The 20,728-nt window shown below is 31.9% G+C and overlaps 1 protein-coding gene across 1 annotated transcript in view; it reads left to right on the top strand.

Moving 5' to 3' along the window:
* Positions 1–20,728, top strand: part of LOC127715554 (arginine--tRNA ligase, cytoplasmic-like) — a 186,362-nt gene that overhangs the window by 142,927 nt on the left and 22,707 nt on the right. The window lies entirely within an intron of this gene.

The following is a 20,728-nucleotide window of genomic DNA, read 5'->3' as shown; positions in this document are numbered from 1 at the left end:
GATCGAGATTGTCATGTTTAAAAATCGATTTGTATATCCAAACTCTAGACATGTATGTGCTTTTTACAAACAAATCAGCAGAAGTTCAGAAAATGACATATTCTCTCCACAGTAAGTCAAAAGTCGAACACACCCTTGTTTCTAAGGTAAAACGCTATACAAATATGAAACAGACTATAGCTTAAAAACTAGTTAATCAATAATTCATTTGTCACCAAAAAATACGGTTTCATATCAAATATCAAGTAAAATTACTGTTTTTGACACTTTTTGAGCACTATGATAAAGAAATGTCGACGCTGTATAGATTATAATAAACAATTAATTTCCCCATAGGCGACAATGATAGCCTTTTTCGAGATACAGACTTTAGAAAGCTGATTTTTTTAACGAAACCTTGCTAGAATTAAAGAAAAGTTATTAGGACAGTATTTTTTGGTCCAAAAAATATAGGTTCGCGTTGCTTTTCTTAGCGTAATTTGTACTTATCTCCCATGCCTATCAATTTTGCACTTAAAAATACGTGTCTCATCCTAGCGTTTAAAAGACATCTCAGTTCCGTTAGGGCTAAGGAAAATAATTTATTTGGCCTTTGGTATAATGCAGAATGCACGAAGTCTCTAATTACAAAAAATAACGGGCGCACATATCAACCAATCAGGATTAGCTATACTCTTAATTCTGAATACCATGTTATGCTCATAAAATGGCTGCGCCCATAAAATCTAATGGTGTATTGTAACCTATACGCTATTTAATACTTTCTAGAATCATGCAATTCATAGTTAGTTAGATGCATAAATATATATGCCACACAAAAATCATCTTCAAAACGTTCTGGCATTACTCTCTGAATTTTCACAATTTTTTATCAGAGGTAACCCCAGTAAAAAAATGTGAAAAAAAAATTTCTGATTTTTTCAGTAAATGCGGTACTGCTAAAAAGGGCCTGAAGATAATGTCCACTTTCTCCAATGATTCTTTATATGTCATCAAGTACTGATTATATTGATACCAAAACCGATCCAATATGTAACTACTACGGTGAATTTTGAACAACAGTTTTAAATGAAACCATTTTCGTATAAAAGTACATTTTTGAAACAGACTATAGCATTACAAAATATGAAAAATGTGTAAATATTTGTGTTGAAACATCGAAAACTATTCGTTAACAACGAAATGTCATGCCTATTCTAATTTTTATAGTCTGCCATTCGAGTGAACATTTCAATGTTCGAAGGGGATCGTTTCTGTACATTTTCACTGAATTTGGTAATTTCGATAACAGCACTTGGATCGAGATTGTCATGTTTAAAAATCGATTTGTATATCCAAACTCTAGACGTGTATGTGCTTTTTACAAACAAATCAGCAGAAGTTCAGAAAATGACATATTCTCTCCACAGTAAGTCAAAAGTCGAACACACCCTTGTTTCTAAGGTAAAACGCTATACAAATATGAAACAGACTATAGCTTAAAAACTAGTTAATCAATAATTCATTTGTCACCAAAAAATACGGTTTCATATCAAATATCAAGTAAAATTACTGTTTTTGACACTTTTTGAGCACTATGATAAAGAAATGTCGACGCTGTATAGATTATAATAAACAATTAATTTCCCCATAGGCGACAATGATAGCCTTTTTCGAGATACAGACTTTAGAAAGCTGATTTTTTTAACGAAACCTTGCTAGAATTAAAGAAAAGTTATTAGGACAGTATTTTTTGGTCCAAAAAATATAGGTTCGCGTTGCTTTTCTTAGCGTAATTTGTACTTATCTCCCATGCCTATCAATTTTGCACTTAAAAATACGTGTCTCATCCTAGCGTTTAAAAGACATCTCAGTTCCGTTAGGGCTAAGGAAAATAATTTATTTGGCCTTTGGTATAATGCAGAATGCACGAAGTCTCTAATTACAAAAAATAACGGGCGCACATATCAACCAATCAGGATTAGCTATACTCTTAATTCTGAATACCATGTTATGCTCATAAAATGGCTGCGCCCATAAAATCTAATGGTGTATTGTAACCTATACGCTATTTAATACTTTCTAGAATCATGCAATTCATAGTTAGTTAGATGCATAAATATATATGCCACACAAAAATCATCTTCAAAACGTTCTGGCATTACTCTCTGAATTTTCACAATTTTTTATCAGAGGTAACCCCAGTCAAAAAATGTGAAAAAAAAATTTCTGATTTTTTCAGTAAATGCGGTACTGCTAAAAAGGGCCTGAAGATAATGTCCACTTTCTCCAATGATTCTTTATATGTCATCAAGTACTGATTATATTGATACCAAAACCGATCCAATATGTAACTACTACGGTGAATTTTGAACAACAGTTTTAAATGAAACCATTTTCGTATAAAAGTACATTTTTGAAACAGACTATAGCATTACAAAATATGAAAAATGTGTAAATATTTGTGTTGAAACATCGAAAACTATTCGTTAACAACGAAATGTCATGCCTATTCTAATTTTTATAGTCTGCCATTCGAGTGAACATTTCAATGTTCGAAGGGGATCGTTTCTGTACATTTTCACTGAATTTGGTAATTTCGATAACAGCACTTGGATCGAGATTGTCATGTTTAAAAATCGATTTGTATATCCAAACTCTAGACGTGTATGTGCTTTTTACAAACAAATCAGCAGAAGTTCAGAAAATGACATATTCTCTCCACAGTAAGTCAAAAGTCGAACACACCCTTGTTTCTAAGGTAAAACGCTATACAAATATGAAACAGACTATAGCTTAAAAACTAGTTAATCAATAATTCATTTGTCACCAAAAAATACGGTTTCATATCAAATATCAAGTAAAATTACTGTTTTTGACACTTTTTGAGCACTATGATAAAGAAATGTCGACGCTGTATAGATTATAATAAACAATTAATTTCCCCATAGGCGACAATGATAGCCTTTTTCGAGATACAGACTTTAGAAAGCTGATTTTTTTAACGAAACCTTGCTAGAATTAAAGAAAAGTTATTAGGACAGTATTTTTTGGTCCAAAAAATATAGGTTCGCGTTGCTTTTCTTAGCGTAATTTGTACTTATCTCCCATGCCTATCAATTTTGCACTTAAAAATACGTGTCTCATCCTAGCGTTTAAAAGACATCTCAGTTCCGTTAGGGCTAAGGAAAATAATTTATTTGGCCTTTGGTATAATGCAGAATGCACGAAGTCTCTAATTACAAAAAATAACGGGCGCACATATCAACCAATCAGGATTAGCTATACTCTTAATTCTGAATACCATGTTATGCTCATAAAATGGCTGCGCCCATAAAATCTAATGGTGTATTGTAACCTATACGCTATTTAATACTTTCTAGAATCATGCAATTCATAGTTAGTTAGATGCATAAATATATATGCCACACAAAAATCATCTTCAAAACGTTCTGGCATTACTCTCTGAATTTTCACAATTTTTTATCAGAGGTAACCCCAGTCAAAAAATGTGAAAAAAAAATTTCTGATTTTTTCAGTAAATGCGGTACTGCTAAAAAGGGCCTGAAGATAATGTCCACTTTCTCCAATGATTCTTTATATGTCATCAAGTACTGATTATATTGATACCAAAACCGATCCAATATGTAACTACTACGGTGAATTTTGAACAACAGTTTTAAATGAAACCATTTTCGTATAAAAGTACATTTTTGAAACAGACTATAGCATTACAAAATATGAAAAATGTGTAAATATTTGTGTTGAAACATCGAAAACTATTCGTTAACAACGAAATGTCATGCCTATTCTAATTTTTATAGTCTGCCATTCGAGTGAACATTTCAATGTTCGAAGGGGATCGTTTCTGTACATTTTCACTGAATTTGGTAATTTCGATAACAGCACTTGGATCGAGATTGTCATGTTTAAAAATCGATTTGTATATCCAAACTCTAGACGTGTATGTGCTTTTTACAAACAAATCAGCAGAAGTTCAGAAAATGACATATTCTCTCCACAGTAAGTCAAAAGTCGAACACACCCTTGTTTCTAAGGTAAAACGCTATACAAATATGAAACAGACTATAGCTTAAAAACTAGTTAATCAATAATTCATTTGTCACCAAAAAATACGGTTTCATATCAAATATCAAGTAAAATTACTGTTTTTGACACTTTTTGAGCACTATGATAAAGAAATGTCGACGCTGTATAGATTATAATAAACAATTAATTTCCCCATAGGCGACAATGATAGCCTTTTTCGAGATACAGACTTTAGAAAGCTGATTTTTTTAACGAAACCTTGCTAGAATTAAAGAAAAGTTATTAGGACAGTATTTTTTGGTCCAAAAAATATAGGTTCGCGTTGCTTTTCTTAGCGTAATTTGTACTTATCTCCCATGCCTATCAATTTTGCACTTAAAAATACGTGTCTCATCCTAGCGTTTAAAAGACATCTCAGTTCCGTTAGGGCTAAGGAAAATAATTTATTTGGCCTTTGGTATAATGCAGAATGCACGAAGTCTCTAATTACAAAAAATAACGGGCGCACATATCAACCAATCAGGATTAGCTATACTCTTAATTCTGAATACCATGTTATGCTCATAAAATGGCTGCGCCCATAAAATCTAATGGTGTATTGTAACCTATACGCTATTTAATACTTTCTAGAATCATGCAATTCATAGTTAGTTAGATGCATAAATATATATGCCACACAAAAATCATCTTCAAAACGTTCTGGCATTACTCTCTGAATTTTCACAATTTTTTATCAGAGGTAACCCCAGTCAAAAAATGTGAAAAAAAAATTTCTGATTTTTTCAGTAAATGCGGGTACTGCTAAAAAGGGCCTGAAGATAATGTCCACTTTCTCCAATGATTCTTTATATGTCATCAAGTACTGATTATATTGATACCAAAACCGATCCAATATGTAACTACTACGGTGAATTTTGAACAACAGTTTTAAATGAAACCATTTTCGTATAAAAGTACATTTTTGAAACAGACTATAGCATTACAAAATATGAAAAATGTGTAAATATTTGTGTTGAAACATCGAAAACTATTCGTTAACAACGAAATGTCATGCCTATTCTAATTTTTATAGTCTGCCATTCGAGTGAACATTTCAATGTTCGAAGGGGATCGTTTCTGTACATTTTCACTGAATTTGGTAATTTCGATAACAGCACTTGGATCGAGATTGTCATGTTTAAAAATCGATTTGTATATCCAAACTCTAGACGTGTATGTGCTTTTTACAAACAAATCAGCAGAAGTTCAGAAAATGACATATTCTCTCCACAGTAAGTCAAAAGTCGAACACACCCTTGTTTCTAAGGTAAAACGCTATACAAATATGAAACAGACTATAGCTTAAAAACTAGTTAATCAATAATTCATTTGTCACCAAAAAATACGGTTTCATATCAAATATCAAGTAAAATTACTGTTTTTGACACTTTTTGAGCACTATGATAAAGAAATGTCGACGCTGTATAGATTATAATAAACAATTAATTTCCCCATAGGCGACAATGATAGCCTTTTTCGAGATACAGACTTTAGAAAGCTGATTTTTTTAACGAAACCTTGCTAGAATTAAAGAAAAGTTATTAGGACAGTATTTTTTGGTCCAAAAAATATAGGTTCGCGTTGCTTTTCTTAGCGTAATTTGTACTTATCTCCCATGCCTATCAATTTTGCACTTAAAAATACGTGTCTCATCCTAGCGTTTAAAAGACATCTCAGTTCCGTTAGGGCTAAGGAAAATAATTTATTTGGCCTTTGGTATAATGCAGAATGCACGAAGTCTCTAATTACAAAAAATAACGGGCGCACATATCAACCAATCAGGATTAGCTATACTCTTAATTCTGAATACCATGTTATGCTCATAAAATGGCTGCGCCCATAAAATCTAATGGTGTATTGTAACCTATACGCTATTTAATACTTTCTAGAATCATGCAATTCATAGTTAGTTAGATGCATAAATATATATGCCACACAAAAATCATCTTCAAAACGTTCTGGCATTACTCTCTGAATTTTCACAATTTTTTATCAGAGGTAACCCCAGTCAAAAAATGTGAAAAAAAAATTTCTGATTTTTTCAGTAAATGCGGGTACTGCTAAAAAGGGCCTGAAGATAATGTCCACTTTCTCCAATGATTCTTTATATGTCATCAAGTACTGATTATATTGATACCAAAACCGATCCAATATGTAACTACTACGGTGAATTTTGAACAACAGTTTTAAATGAAACCATTTTCGTATAAAAGTACATTTTTGAAACAGACTATAGCATTACAAAATATGAAAAATGTGTAAATATTTGTGTTGAAACATCGAAAACTATTCGTTAACAACGAAATGTCATGCCTATTCTAATTTTTATAGTCTGCCATTCGAGTGAACATTTCAATGTTCGAAGGGGATCGTTTCTGTACATTTTCACTGAATTTGGTAATTTCGATAACAGCACTTGGATCGAGATTGTCATGTTTAAAAATCGATTTGTATATCCAAACTCTAGACGTGTATGTGCTTTTTACAAACAAATCAGCAGAAGTTCAGAAAATGACATATTCTCTCCACAGTAAGTCAAAAGTCGAACACACCCTTGTTTCTAAGGTAAAACGCTATACAAATATGAAACAGACTATAGCTTAAAAACTAGTTAATCAATAATTCATTTGTCACCAAAAAATACGGTTTCATATCAAATATCAAGTAAAATTACTGTTTTTGACACTTTTTGAGCACTATGATAAAGAAATGTCGACGCTGTATAGATTATAATAAACAATTAATTTCCCCATAGGCGACAATGATAGCCTTTTTCGAGATACAGACTTTAGAAAGCTGATTTTTTTAACGAAACCTTGCTAGAATTAAAGAAAAGTTATTAGGACAGTATTTTTTGGTCCAAAAAATATAGGTTCGCGTTGCTTTTCTTAGCGTAATTTGTACTTATCTCCCATGCCTATCAATTTTGCACTTAAAAATACGTGTCTCATCCTAGCGTTTAAAAGACATCTCAGTTCCGTTAGGGCTAAGGAAAATAATTTATTTGGCCTTTGGTATAATGCAGAATGCACGAAGTCTCTAATTACAAAAAATAACGGGCGCACATATCAACCAATCAGGATTAGCTATACTCTTAATTCTGAATACCATGTTATGCTCATAAAATGGCTGCGCCCATAAAATCTAATGGTGTATTGTAACCTATACGCTATTTAATACTTTCTAGAATCATGCAATTCATAGTTAGTTAGATGCATAAATATATATGCCACACAAAAATCATCTTCAAAACGTTCTGGCATTACTCTCTGAATTTTCACAATTTTTTATCAGAGGTAACCCCAGTCAAAAAATGTGAAAAAAAAATTTCTGATTTTTTCAGTAAATGCGGTACTGCTAAAAAGGGCCTGAAGATAATGTCCACTTTCTCCAATGATTCTTTATATGTCATCAAGTACTGATTATATTGATACCAAAACCGATCCAATATGTAACTACTACGGTGAATTTTGAACAACAGTTTTAAATGAAACCATTTTCGTATAAAAGTACATTTTTGAAACAGACTATAGCATTACAAAATATGAAAAATGTGTAAATATTTGTGTTGAAACATCGAAAACTATTCGTTAACAACGAAATGTCATGCCTATTCTAATTTTTATAGTCTGCCATTCGAGTGAACATTTCAATGTTCGAAGGGGATCGTTTCTGTACATTTTCACTGAATTTGGTAATTTCGATAACAGCACTTGGATCGAGATTGTCATGTTTAAAAATCGATTTGTATATCCAAACTCTAGACGTGTATGTGCTTTTTACAAACAAATCAGCAGAAGTTCAGAAAATGACATATTCTCTCCACAGTAAGTCAAAAGTCGAACACACCCTTGTTTCTAAGGTAAAACGCTATACAAATATGAAACAGACTATAGCTTAAAAACTAGTTAATCAATAATTCATTTGTCACCAAAAAATACGGTTTCATATCAAATATCAAGTAAAATTACTGTTTTTGACACTTTTTGAGCACTATGATAAAGAAATGTCGACGCTGTATAGATTATAATAAACAATTAATTTCCCCATAGGCGACAATGATAGCCTTTTTCGAGATACAGACTTTAGAAAGCTGATTTTTTTAACGAAACCTTGCTAGAATTAAAGAAAAGTTATTAGGACAGTATTTTTTGGTCCAAAAAATATAGGTTCGCGTTGCTTTTCTTAGCGTAATTTGTACTTATCTCCCATGCCTATCAATTTTGCACTTAAAAATACGTGTCTCATCCTAGCGTTTAAAAGACATCTCAGTTCCGTTAGGGCTAAGGAAAATAATTTATTTGGCCTTTGGTATAATGCAGAATGCACGAAGTCTCTAATTACAAAAAATAACGGGCGCACATATCAACCAATCAGGATTAGCTATACTCTTAATTCTGAATACCATGTTATGCTCATAAAATGGCTGCGCCCATAAAATCTAATGGTGTATTGTAACCTATACGCTATTTAATACTTTCTAGAATCATGCAATTCATAGTTAGTTAGATGCATAAATATATATGCCACACAAAAATCATCTTCAAAACGTTCTGGCATTACTCTCTGAATTTTCACAATTTTTTATCAGAGGTAACCCCAGTCAAAAAATGTGAAAAAAAAATTTCTGATTTTTTCAGTAAATGCGGGTACTGCTAAAAAGGGCCTGAAGATAATGTCCACTTTCTCCAATGATTCTTTATATGTCATCAAGTACTGATTATATTGATACCAAAACCGATCCAATATGTAACTACTACGGTGAATTTTGAACAACAGTTTTAAATGAAACCATTTTCGTATAAAAGTACATTTTTGAAACAGACTATAGCATTACAAAATATGAAAAATGTGTAAATATTTGTGTTGAAACATCGAAAACTATTCGTTAACAACGAAATGTCATGCCTATTCTAATTTTTATAGTCTGCCATTCGAGTGAACATTTCAATGTTCGAAGGGGATCGTTTCTGTACATTTTCACTGAATTTGGTAATTTCGATAACAGCACTTGGATCGAGATTGTCATGTTTAAAAATCGATTTGTATATCCAAACTCTAGACGTGTATGTGCTTTTTACAAACAAATCAGCAGAAGTTCAGAAAATGACATATTCTCTCCACAGTAAGTCAAAAGTCGAACACACCCTTGTTTCTAAGGTAAAACGCTATACAAATATGAAACAGACTATAGCTTAAAAACTAGTTAATCAATAATTCATTTGTCACCAAAAAATACGGTTTCATATCAAATATCAAGTAAAATTACTGTTTTTGACACTTTTTGAGCACTATGATAAAGAAATGTCGACGCTGTATACGCTATTTAATACTTTCTAGAATCATGCAATTCATAGTTAGTTAGATGCATAAATATATATGCCACACAAAAATCATCTTCAAAACGTTCTGGCATTACTCTCTGAATTTTCACAATTTTTTATCAGAGGTAACCCCAGTCAAAAAATGTGAAAAAAAAATTTCTGATTTTTTCAGTAAATGCGGTACTGCTAAAAAGGGCCTGAAGATAATGTCCACTTTCTCCAATGATTCTTTATATGTCATCAAGTACTGATTATATTGATACCAAAACCGATCCAATATGTAACTACTACGGTGAATTTTGAACAACAGTTTTAAATGAAACCATTTTCGTATAAAAGTACATTTTTGAAACAGACTATAGCATTACAAAATATGAAAAATGTGTAAATATTTGTGTTGAAACATCGAAAACTATTCGTTAACAACGAAATGTCATGCCTATTCTAATTTTTATAGTCTGCCATTCGAGTGAACATTTCAATGTTCGAAGGGGATCGTTTCTGTACATTTTCACTGAATTTGGTAATTTCGATAACAGCACTTGGATCGAGATTGTCATGTTTAAAAATCGATTTGTATATCCAAACTCTAGACGTGTATGTGCTTTTTACAAACAAATCAGCAGAAGTTCAGAAAATGACATATTCTCTCCACAGTAAGTCAAAAGTCGAACACACCCTTGTTTCTAAGGTAAAACGCTATACAAATATGAAACAGACTATAGCTTAAAAACTAGTTAATCAATAATTCATTTGTCACCAAAAAATACGGTTTCATATCAAATATCAAGTAAAATTACTGTTTTTGACACTTTTTGAGCACTATGATAAAGAAATGTCGACGCTGTATAGATTATAATAAACAATTAATTTCCCCATAGGCGACAATGATAGCCTTTTTCGAGATACAGACTTTAGAAAGCTGATTTTTTTAACGAAACCTTGCTAGAATTAAAGAAAAGTTATTAGGACAGTATTTTTTGGTCCAAAAAATATAGGTTCGCGTTGCTTTTCTTAGCGTAATTTGTACTTATCTCCCATGCCTATCAATTTTGCACTTAAAAATACGTGTCTCATCCTAGCGTTTAAAAGACATCTCAGTTCCGTTAGGGCTAAGGAAAATAATTTATTTGGCCTTTGGTATAATGCAGAATGCACGAAGTCTCTAATTACAAAAAATAACGGGCGCACATATCAACCAATCAGGATTAGCTATACTCTTAATTCTGAATACCATGTTATGCTCATAAAATGGCTGCGCCCATAAAATCTAATGGTGTATTGTAACCTATACGCTATTTAATACTTTCTAGAATCATGCAATTCATAGTTAGTTAGATGCATAAATATATATGCCACACAAAAATCATCTTCAAAACGTTCTGGCATTACTCTCTGAATTTTCACAATTTTTTATCAGAGGTAACCCCAGTCAAAAAATGTGAAAAAAAAATTTCTGATTTTTTCAGTAAATGCGGTACTGCTAAAAAGGGCCTGAAGATAATGTCCACTTTCTCCAATGATTCTTTATATGTCATCAAGTACTGATTATATTGATACCAAAACCGATCCAATATGTAACTACTACGGTGAATTTTGAACAACAGTTTTAAATGAAACCATTTTCGTATAAAAGTACATTTTTGAAACAGACTATAGCATTACAAAATATGAAAAATGTGTAAATATTTGTGTTGAAACATCGAAAACTATTCGTTAACAACGAAATGTCATGCCTATTCTAATTTTTATAGTCTGCCATTCGAGTGAACATTTCAATGTTCGAAGGGGATCGTTTCTGTACATTTTCACTGAATTTGGTAATTTCGATAACAGCACTTGGATCGAGATTGTCATGTTTAAAAATCGATTTGTATATCCAAACTCTAGACGTGTATGTGCTTTTTACAAACAAATCAGCAGAAGTTCAGAAAATGACATATTCTCTCCACAGTAAGTCAAAAGTCGAACACACCCTTGTTTCTAAGGTAAAACGCTATACAAATATGAAACAGACTATAGCTTAAAAACTAGTTAATCAATAATTCATTTGTCACCAAAAAATACGGTTTCATATCAAATATCAAGTAAAATTACTGTTTTTGACACTTTTTGAGCACTATGATAAAGAAATGTCGACGCTGTATAGATTATAATAAACAATTAATTTCCCCATAGGCGACAATGATAGCCTTTTTCGAGATACAGACTTTAGAAAGCTGATTTTTTTAACGAAACCTTGCTAGAATTAAAGAAAAGTTATTAGGACGGTATTTTTTGGTCCAAAAAATATAGGTTCGCGTTGCTTTTCTTAGCATAATTTGTACTTATCTCCCATGCCTATCAATTTTGCACTTAAAAATACGTGTCTCATCCTAGCGTTTAAAAGACATCTCAGTTCCGTTAGGGCTAAGGAAAATAATTTATTTGGCCTTTGGTATAATGCAGAATGCACGAAGTCTCTAATTACAAAAAATAACGGGCGCACATATCAACCAATCAGGATTAGCTATACTCTTAATTCTGAATACCATGTTATGCTCATAAAATGGCTGCGCCCATAAAATCTAATGGTGTATTGTAACCTATACGCTATTTAATACTTTCTAGAATCATGCAATTCATAGTTAGTTAGATGCATAAATATATATGCCACACAAAAATCATCTTCAAAACGTTCTGGCATTACTCTCTGAATTTTCACAATTTTTTATCAGAGGTAACCCCAGTCAAAAAATGTGAAAAAAAAATTTCTGATTTTTTCAGTAAATGCGGTACTGCTAAAAAGGGCCTGAAGATAATGTCCACTTTCTCCAATGATTCTTTATATGTCATCAAGTACTGATTATATTGATACCAAAACCGATCCAATATGTAACTACTACGGTGAATTTTGAACAACAGTTTTAAATGAAACCATTTTCGTATAAAAGTACATTTTTGAAACAGACTATAGCATTACAAAATATGAAAAATGTGTAAATATTTGTGTTGAAACATCGAAAACTATTCGTTAACAACGAAATGTCATGCCTATTCTAATTTTTATAGTCTGCCATTCGAGTGAACATTTCAATGTTCGAAGGGGATCGTTTCTGTACATTTTCACTGAATTTGGTAATTTCGATAACAGCACTTGGATCGAGATTGTCATGTTTAAAAATCGATTTGTATATCCAAACTCTAGACGTGTATGTGCTTTTTACAAACAAATCAGCAGAAGTTCAGAAAATGACATATTCTCTCCACAGTAAGTCAAAAGTCGAACACACCCTTGTTTCTAAGGTAAAACGCTATACAAATATGAAACAGACTATAGCTTAAAAACTAGTTAATCAATAATTCATTTGTCACCAAAAAATACGGTTTCATATCAAATATCAAGTAAAATTACTGTTTTTGACACTTTTTGAGCACTATGATAAAGAAATGTCGACGCTGTATAGATTATAATAAACAATTAATTTCCCCATAGGCGACAATGATAGCCTTTTTCGAGATACAGACTTTAGAAAGCTGATTTTTTTAACGAAACCTTGCTAGAATTAAAGAAAAGTTATTAGGACAGTATTTTTTGGTCCAAAAAATATAGGTTCGCGTTGCTTTTCTTAGCGTAATTTGTACTTATCTCCCATGCCTATCAATTTTGCACTTAAAAATACGTGTCTCATCCTAGCGTTTAAAAGACATCTCAGTTCCGTTAGGGCTAAGGAAAATAATTTATTTGGCCTTTGGTATAATGCAGAATGCACGAAGTCTCTAATTACAAAAAATAACGGGCGCACATATCAACCAATCAGGATTAGCTATACTCTTAATTCTGAATACCATGTTATGCTCATAAAATGGCTGCGCCCATAAAATCTAATGGTGTATTGTAACCTATACGCTATTTAATACTTTCTAGAATCATGCAATTCATAGTTAGTTAGATGCATAAATATATATGCCACACAAAAATCATCTTCAAAACGTTCTGGCATTACTCTCTGAATTTTCACAATTTTTTATCAGAGGTAACCCCAGTCAAAAAATGTGAAAAAAAAATTTCTGATTTTTTCAGTAAATGCGGTACTGCTAAAAAGGGCCTGAAGATAATGTCCACTTTCTCCAATGATTCTTTATATGTCATCAAGTACTGATTATATTGATACCAAAACCGATCCAATATGTAACTACTACGGTGAATTTTGAACAACAGTTTTAAATGAAACCATTTTCGTATAAAAGTACATTTTTGAAACAGACTATAGCATTACAAAATATGAAAAATGTGTAAATATTTGTGTTGAAACATCGAAAACTATTCGTTAACAACGAAATGTCATGCCTATTCTAATTTTTATAGTCTGCCATTCGAGTGAACATTTCAATGTTCGAAGGGGATCGTTTCTGTACATTTTCACTGAATTTGGTAATTTCGATAACAGCACTTGGATCGAGATTGTCATGTTTAAAAATCGATTTGTATATCCAAACTCTAGACGTGTATGTGCTTTTTACAAACAAATCAGCAGAAGTTCAGAAAATGACATATTCTCTCCACAGTAAGTCAAAAGTCGAACACACCCTTGTTTCTAAGGTAAAACGCTATACAAATATGAAACAGACTATAGCTTAAAAACTAGTTAATCAATAATTCATTTGTCACCAAAAAATACGGTTTCATATCAAATATCAAGTAAAATTACTGTTTTTGACACTTTTTGAGCACTATGATAAAGAAATGTCGACGCTGTATAGATTATAATAAACAATTAATTTCCCCATAGGCGACAATGATAGCCTTTTTCGAGATACAGACTTTAGAAAGCTGATTTTTTTAACGAAACCTTGCTAGAATTAAAGAAAAGTTATTAGGACAGTATTTTTTGGTCCAAAAAATATAGGTTCGCGTTGCTTTTCTTAGCGTAATTTGTACTTATCTCCCATGCCTATCAATTTTGCACTTAAAAATACGTGTCTCATCCTAGCGTTTAAAAGACATCTCAGTTCCGTTAGGGCTAAGGAAAATAATTTATTTGGCCTTTGGTATAATGCAGAATGCACGAAGTCTCTAATTACAAAAAATAACGGGCGCACATATCAACCAATCAGGATTAGCTATACTCTTAATTCTGAATACCATGTTATGCTCATAAAATGGCTGCGCCCATAAAATCTAATGGTGTATTGTAACCTATACGCTATTTAATACTTTCTAGAATCATGCAATTCATAGTTAGTTAGATGCATAAATATATATGCCACACAAAAATCATCTTCAAAACGTTCTGGCATTACTCTCTGAATTTTCACAATTTTTTATCAGAGGTAACCCCAGTCAAAAAATGTGAAAAAAAAATTTCTGATTTTTTCAGTAAATGCGGTACTGCTAAAAAGGGCCTGAAGATAATGTCCACTTTCTCCAATGATTCTTTATATGTCATCAAGTACTGATTATATTGATACCAAAACCGATCCAATATGTAACTACTACGGTGAATTTTGAACAACAGTTTTAAATGAAACCATTTTCGTATAAAAGTACATTTTTGAAACAGACTATAGCATTACAAAATATGAAAAATGTGTAAATATTTGTGTTGAAACATCGAAAACTATTCGTTAACAACGAAATGTCATGCCTATTCTAATTTTTATAGTCTGCCATTCGAGTGAACATTTCAATGTTCGAAGGGGATCGTTTCTGTACATTTTCACTGAATTTGGTAATTTCGATAACAGCACTTGGATCGAGATTGTCATGTTTAAAAATCGATTTGTATATCCAAACTCTAGACGTGTATGTGCTTTTTACAAACAAATCAGCAGAAGTTCAGAAAATGACATATTCTCTCCACAGTAAGTCAAAAGTCGAACACACCCTTGTTTCTAAGGTAAAACGCTATACAAATATGAAACAGACTATAGCTTAAAAACTAGTTAATCAATAATTCATTTGTCACCAAAAAATACGGTTTCATATCAAATATCAAGTAAAATTACTGTTTTTGACACTTTTTGAGCACTATGATAAAGAAATGTCGACGCTGTATAGATTATAATAAACAATTAATTTCCCCATAGGCGACAATGATAGCCTTTTTCGAGATACAGACTTTAGAAAGCTGATTTTTTTAACGAAACCTTGCTAGAATTAAAGAAAAGTTATTAGGACAGTATTTTTTGGTCCAAAAAATATAGGTTCGCGTTGCTTTTCTTAGCGTAATTTGTACTTATCTCCCATGCCTATCAATTTTGCACTTAAAAATACGTGTCTCATCCTAGCGTTTAAAAGACATCTCAGTTCCGTTAGGGCTAAGGAAAATAATTTATTTGGCCTTTGGTATAATGCAGAATGCACGAAGTCTCTAATTACAAAAAATAACGGGCGCACATATCAACCAATCAGGATTAGCTATACTCTTAATTCTGAATACCATGTTATGCTCATAAAATGGCTGCGCCCATAAAATCTAATGGTGTATTGTAACCTATACGCTATTTAATACTTTCTAGAATCATGCAATTCATAGTTAGTTAGATGCATAAATATATATGCCACACAAAAATCATCTTCAAAACGTTCTGGCATTACTCTCTGAATTTTCACAATTTTTTATCAGAGGTAACCCCAGTCCAAAAATGTGAAAAAAAAATTTCTGATTTTTTCAGTAAATGCGGTACTGCTAAAAAGGGCCTGAAGATAATGTCCACTTTCTCCAATGATTCTTTATATGTCATCAAGTACTGATTATATTGATACCAAAACCGATCCAATATGTAACTACTACGGTGAATTTTGAACAACAGTTTTAAATGAAACCATTTTCGTATAAAAGTACATTTTTGAAACAGACTATAGCATTACAAAATATGAAAAATGTGTAAATATTTGTGTTGAAACATCGAAAACTATTCGTTAACAACGAAATGTCATGCCTATTCTAATTTTTATAGTCTGCCATTCGAGTGAACATTTCAATGTTCGAAGGGGATCGTTTCTGTACATTTTCACTGAATTTGGTAATTTCGATAACAGCACTTGGATCGAGATTGTCATGTTTAAAAATCGATTTGTATATCCAAACTCTAGACGTGTATGTGCTTTTTACAAACAAATCAGCAGAAGTTCAGAAAATGACATATTCTCTCCACAGTAAGTCAAAAGTCGAACACACCCTTGTTTCTAAGGTAAAACGCTATACAAATATGAAACAGACTATAGCTTAAAAACTAGTTAATCAATAATTCATTTGTCACCAAAAAATACGGTTTCATATCAAATATCAAGTAAAATTACTGTTTTTGACACTTTTTGAGCACTATGATAAAGAAATGTCGACGCTGTATAGATTATAATAAACAATTAATTTCCCCATAGGCGACAATGATAGCCTTTTTCGAGATACAGACTTTAGAAAGCTGATTTTTTTAACGAAACCTTGCTAGAATTAAAGAAAAGTTATTAGGACAGTATTTTTTGGTCCAAAAAATATAGGTTCGCGTTGCTTTTCTTAGCGTAATTTGTACTTATCTCCCATGCCTATCAATTTTGCACTTAAAAATACGTGTCTCATCCTAGCGTTTAAAAGACATCTCAGTTCCGTTAGGGCTAAGGAAAATAATTTATTTGGCCTTTGGTATAATGCAGAATGCACGAAGTCTCTAATTACAAAAAATAACGGGCGCACATATCAACCAATCAGGATTAGCTATACTCTTAATTCTGAATACCATGTTATGCTCATAAAATGGCTGCGCCCATAAAATCTAATGGTGTATTGTAACCTATACGCTATTTAATACTTTCTAGAATCATGCAATTCATAGTTAGTTAGATGCATAAATATATATGCCACACAAAAATCATCTTCAAAACGTTCTGGCATTACTCTCTGAATTTTCACAATTTTTTATCAGAGGTTACCCCAGTCCAAAAATGTGAAAAAAAAATTTCTGATTTTTTCAGTAAATGCGGTACTGCTAAAAAGGGCCTGAAGATAATGTCCACTTTCTCCAATGATTCTTTATATGTCATCAAGTACTGATTATATTGATACCAAAACCGATCCAATATGTAACTACTACGGTGAATTTTGAACAACAGTTTTAAATGAAACCATTTTCGTATAAAAGTACATTTTTGAAACAGACTATAGCATTACAAAATATGAAAAATGTGTAAATATTTGTGTTGAAACATCGAAAACTATTCGTTAACAACGAAATGTCATGCCTATTCTAATTTTTATAGTCTGCCATTCGAGTGAACATTTCAATGTTCGAAGGGGATCGTTTCTGTACATTTTCACTGAATTTGGTAATTTCGATAACAGCACTTGGATCGAGATTGTCATGTTTAAAAATCGATTTGTATATCCAAACTCTAGACGTGTATGTGCTTTTTACAAACAAATCAGCAGAAGTTCAGAAAATGACATATTCTCTCCACAGTAAGTCAAAAGTCGAACACACCCTTGTTTCTAAGGTAAAACGCTATACAAATATGAAACAGACTATAGCTTAAAAACTAGTTAATCAATAATTCATTTGTCACCAAAAAATACGGTTTCATATCAAATATCAAGTAAAATTACTGTTTTTGACACTTTTTGAGCACTATGATAAAGAAATGTCGACGCTGTATAGATTATAATAAACAATTAATTTCCCTGAGGCGACAATGATAGCCTTTTTCGAGATACAGACTTTAGAAAGCTGATTTTTTTAACGAAACCTTGCTAGAATTAAAGAAAAGTTATTAGGACAGTATTTTTTGGTCCAAAAAATATAGGTTCGCGTTGCTTTTCTTAGCGTAATTTGTACTTATCTCCCATGCCTATCAATTTTGCACTTAAAAATACGTGTCTCATCCTAGCGTTTAAAAGACATCTCAGTTCCGTTAGGGCTAAGGAAAATAATTTATTTGGCCTTTGGTATAATGCAGAATGCACGAAGTCTCTAATTACAAAAAATAACGGGCGCACATATCAACCAATCAGGATTAGCTATACTCTTAATTCTGAATACCATGTTATGCTCATAAAATGGCTGCGCCCATAAAATCTAATGGTGTATTGTAACCTATACGCTATTTAATACTTTCTAGAATCATGCAATTCATAGTTAGTTAGATGCATAAATATATATGCCACACAAAAATCATCTTCAAAACGTTCTGGCATTACTCTCTGAATTTTCACAATTTTTTATCAGAGGTAACCCCAGTCAAAAAATGTGAAAAAAAAATTTCTGATTTTTTCAGTAAATGCGGTACTGCTAAAAAGGGCCTGAAGATAATGTCCACTTTCTCCAATGATTCTTTATATGTCATCAAGTACTGATTATATTGATACCAAAACCGATCCAATATGTAACTACTACGGTGAATTTTGAACAACAGTTTTAAATGAAACCATTTTCGTATAAAAGTACATTTTTGAAACAGACTATAGCATTACAAAATATGAAAAATGTGTAAATATTTGTGTTGAAACATCGAAAACTATTCGTTAACAACGAAATGTCATGCCTATTCTAATTTTTATAGTCTGCCATTCGAGTGAACATTTCAATGTTCGAAGGGGATCGTTTCTGTACATTTTCACTGAATTTGGTAATTTCGATAACAGCACTTGGATCGAGATTGTCATGTTTAAAAATCGATTTGTATATCCAAACTCTAGACGTGTATGTGCTTTTTACAAACAAATCAGCAGAAGTTCAGAAAATGACATATTCTCTCCACAGTAAGTCAAAAGTCGAACACACCCTTGTTTCTAAGGTAAAACGCTATACAAATATGAAACAGACTATAGCTTAAAAACTAGTTAATCAATAATTCATTTGTCACCAAAAAATACGGTTTCATATCAAATATCAAGTAAAATTACTGTTTTTGACACTTTTTGAGCACTATGATAAAGAAATGTCGACGCTGTATAGATTATAATAAACAATTAATTTCCCCATAGGCGACAATGATAGCCTTTTTCGAGATACAGACTTTAGAAAGCTGATTTTTTTAACGAAACCTTGCTAGAATTAAAGAAAAGTTATTAGGACAGTATTTTTTGGTCCAAAAAATATAGGTTCGCGTTGCTTTTCTTAGCGTAATTTGTACTTATCTCCCATGCCTATCAATTTTGCACTTAAAAATACGTGTCTCATCCTAGCGTTTAAAAGACATCTCAGTTCCGTTAGGGCTAAGGAAAATAATTTATTTGGCCTTTGGTATAATGCAGAATGCACGAAGTCTCTAATTACAAAAAATAACGGGCGCACATATCAACCAATCAGGATTAGCTATACTCTTAATTCTGAATACCATGTTATGCTCATAAAATGGCTGCGCCCATAAAATCTAATGGTGTATTGTAACCTATACGCTATTTAATACTTTCTAGAATCATGCAATTCATAGTTAGTTAGATGCATAAATATATATGCCACACAAAAATCATCTTCAAAACGTTCTGGCATTACTCTCTGAATTTTCACAATTTTTTATCAGAGGTAACCCCAGTCAAAAAATGTGAAAAAAAAATTTCTGATTTTTTCAGTAAATGCGGTACTGCTAAAAAGGGCCTGAAGATAATGTCCACTTTCTCCAATGATTCTTTATATGTCATCAAGTACTGATTATATTGATACCAAAACCGATCCAATATGTAACTACTACGGTGAATTTTGAACAACAGTTTTAAATGAAACCATTTTCGTATAAAAGTACATTTTTGAAACAGACTATAGCATTACAAAATATGAAAAATGTGTAAATATTTGTGTTGAAACATCGAAAACTATTCGTTAACAACGAAATGTCATGCCTATTCTAATTTTTATAGTCTGCCATTCGAGTGAACATTTCAATGTTCGAAGGGGATCGTTTCTGTACATTTTCACTGAATTTGGTAATTTCGATAACAGCACTTGGATCGAGATTGTCATGTTTAAAAATCGATTTGTATATCCAAACTCTAGACGTGTATGTGCTTTTTACAAACAAATCAGCAGAAGTTCAGAAAATGACATATTCTCTCCACAGTAAGTCAAAAGTCGAACACACCCTTGTTTCTAAGGTAAAACGCTATACAAATATGAAACAGACTATAGCTTAAAAACTAGTTAATCAATAATTCATTTGTCACCAAAAAATACGGTTTCATATCAAATATCAAGTAAAATTACTGTTTTTGACACTTTTTGAGCACTATGATAAAGAAATGTCGACGCTGTATAGATTATAATAAACAATTAATTTCCCCATAGGCGACAATGATAGCCTTTTTCGAGATACAGACTTTAGAAAGCTGATTTTTTTAACGAAACCTTGCTAGAATTAAAGAAAA

Source organism: Mytilus californianus, unplaced genomic scaffold, assembly GCF_021869535.1.
Source record: "Mytilus californianus isolate M0D057914Y unplaced genomic scaffold, xbMytCali1.0.p SCAF_9, whole genome shotgun sequence".
In the NCBI taxonomy this organism is placed as follows: domain Eukaryota; kingdom Metazoa; phylum Mollusca; class Bivalvia; order Mytilida; family Mytilidae; genus Mytilus; species Mytilus californianus.
This window is presented reverse-complemented; position numbering and strand designations above follow the sequence as displayed.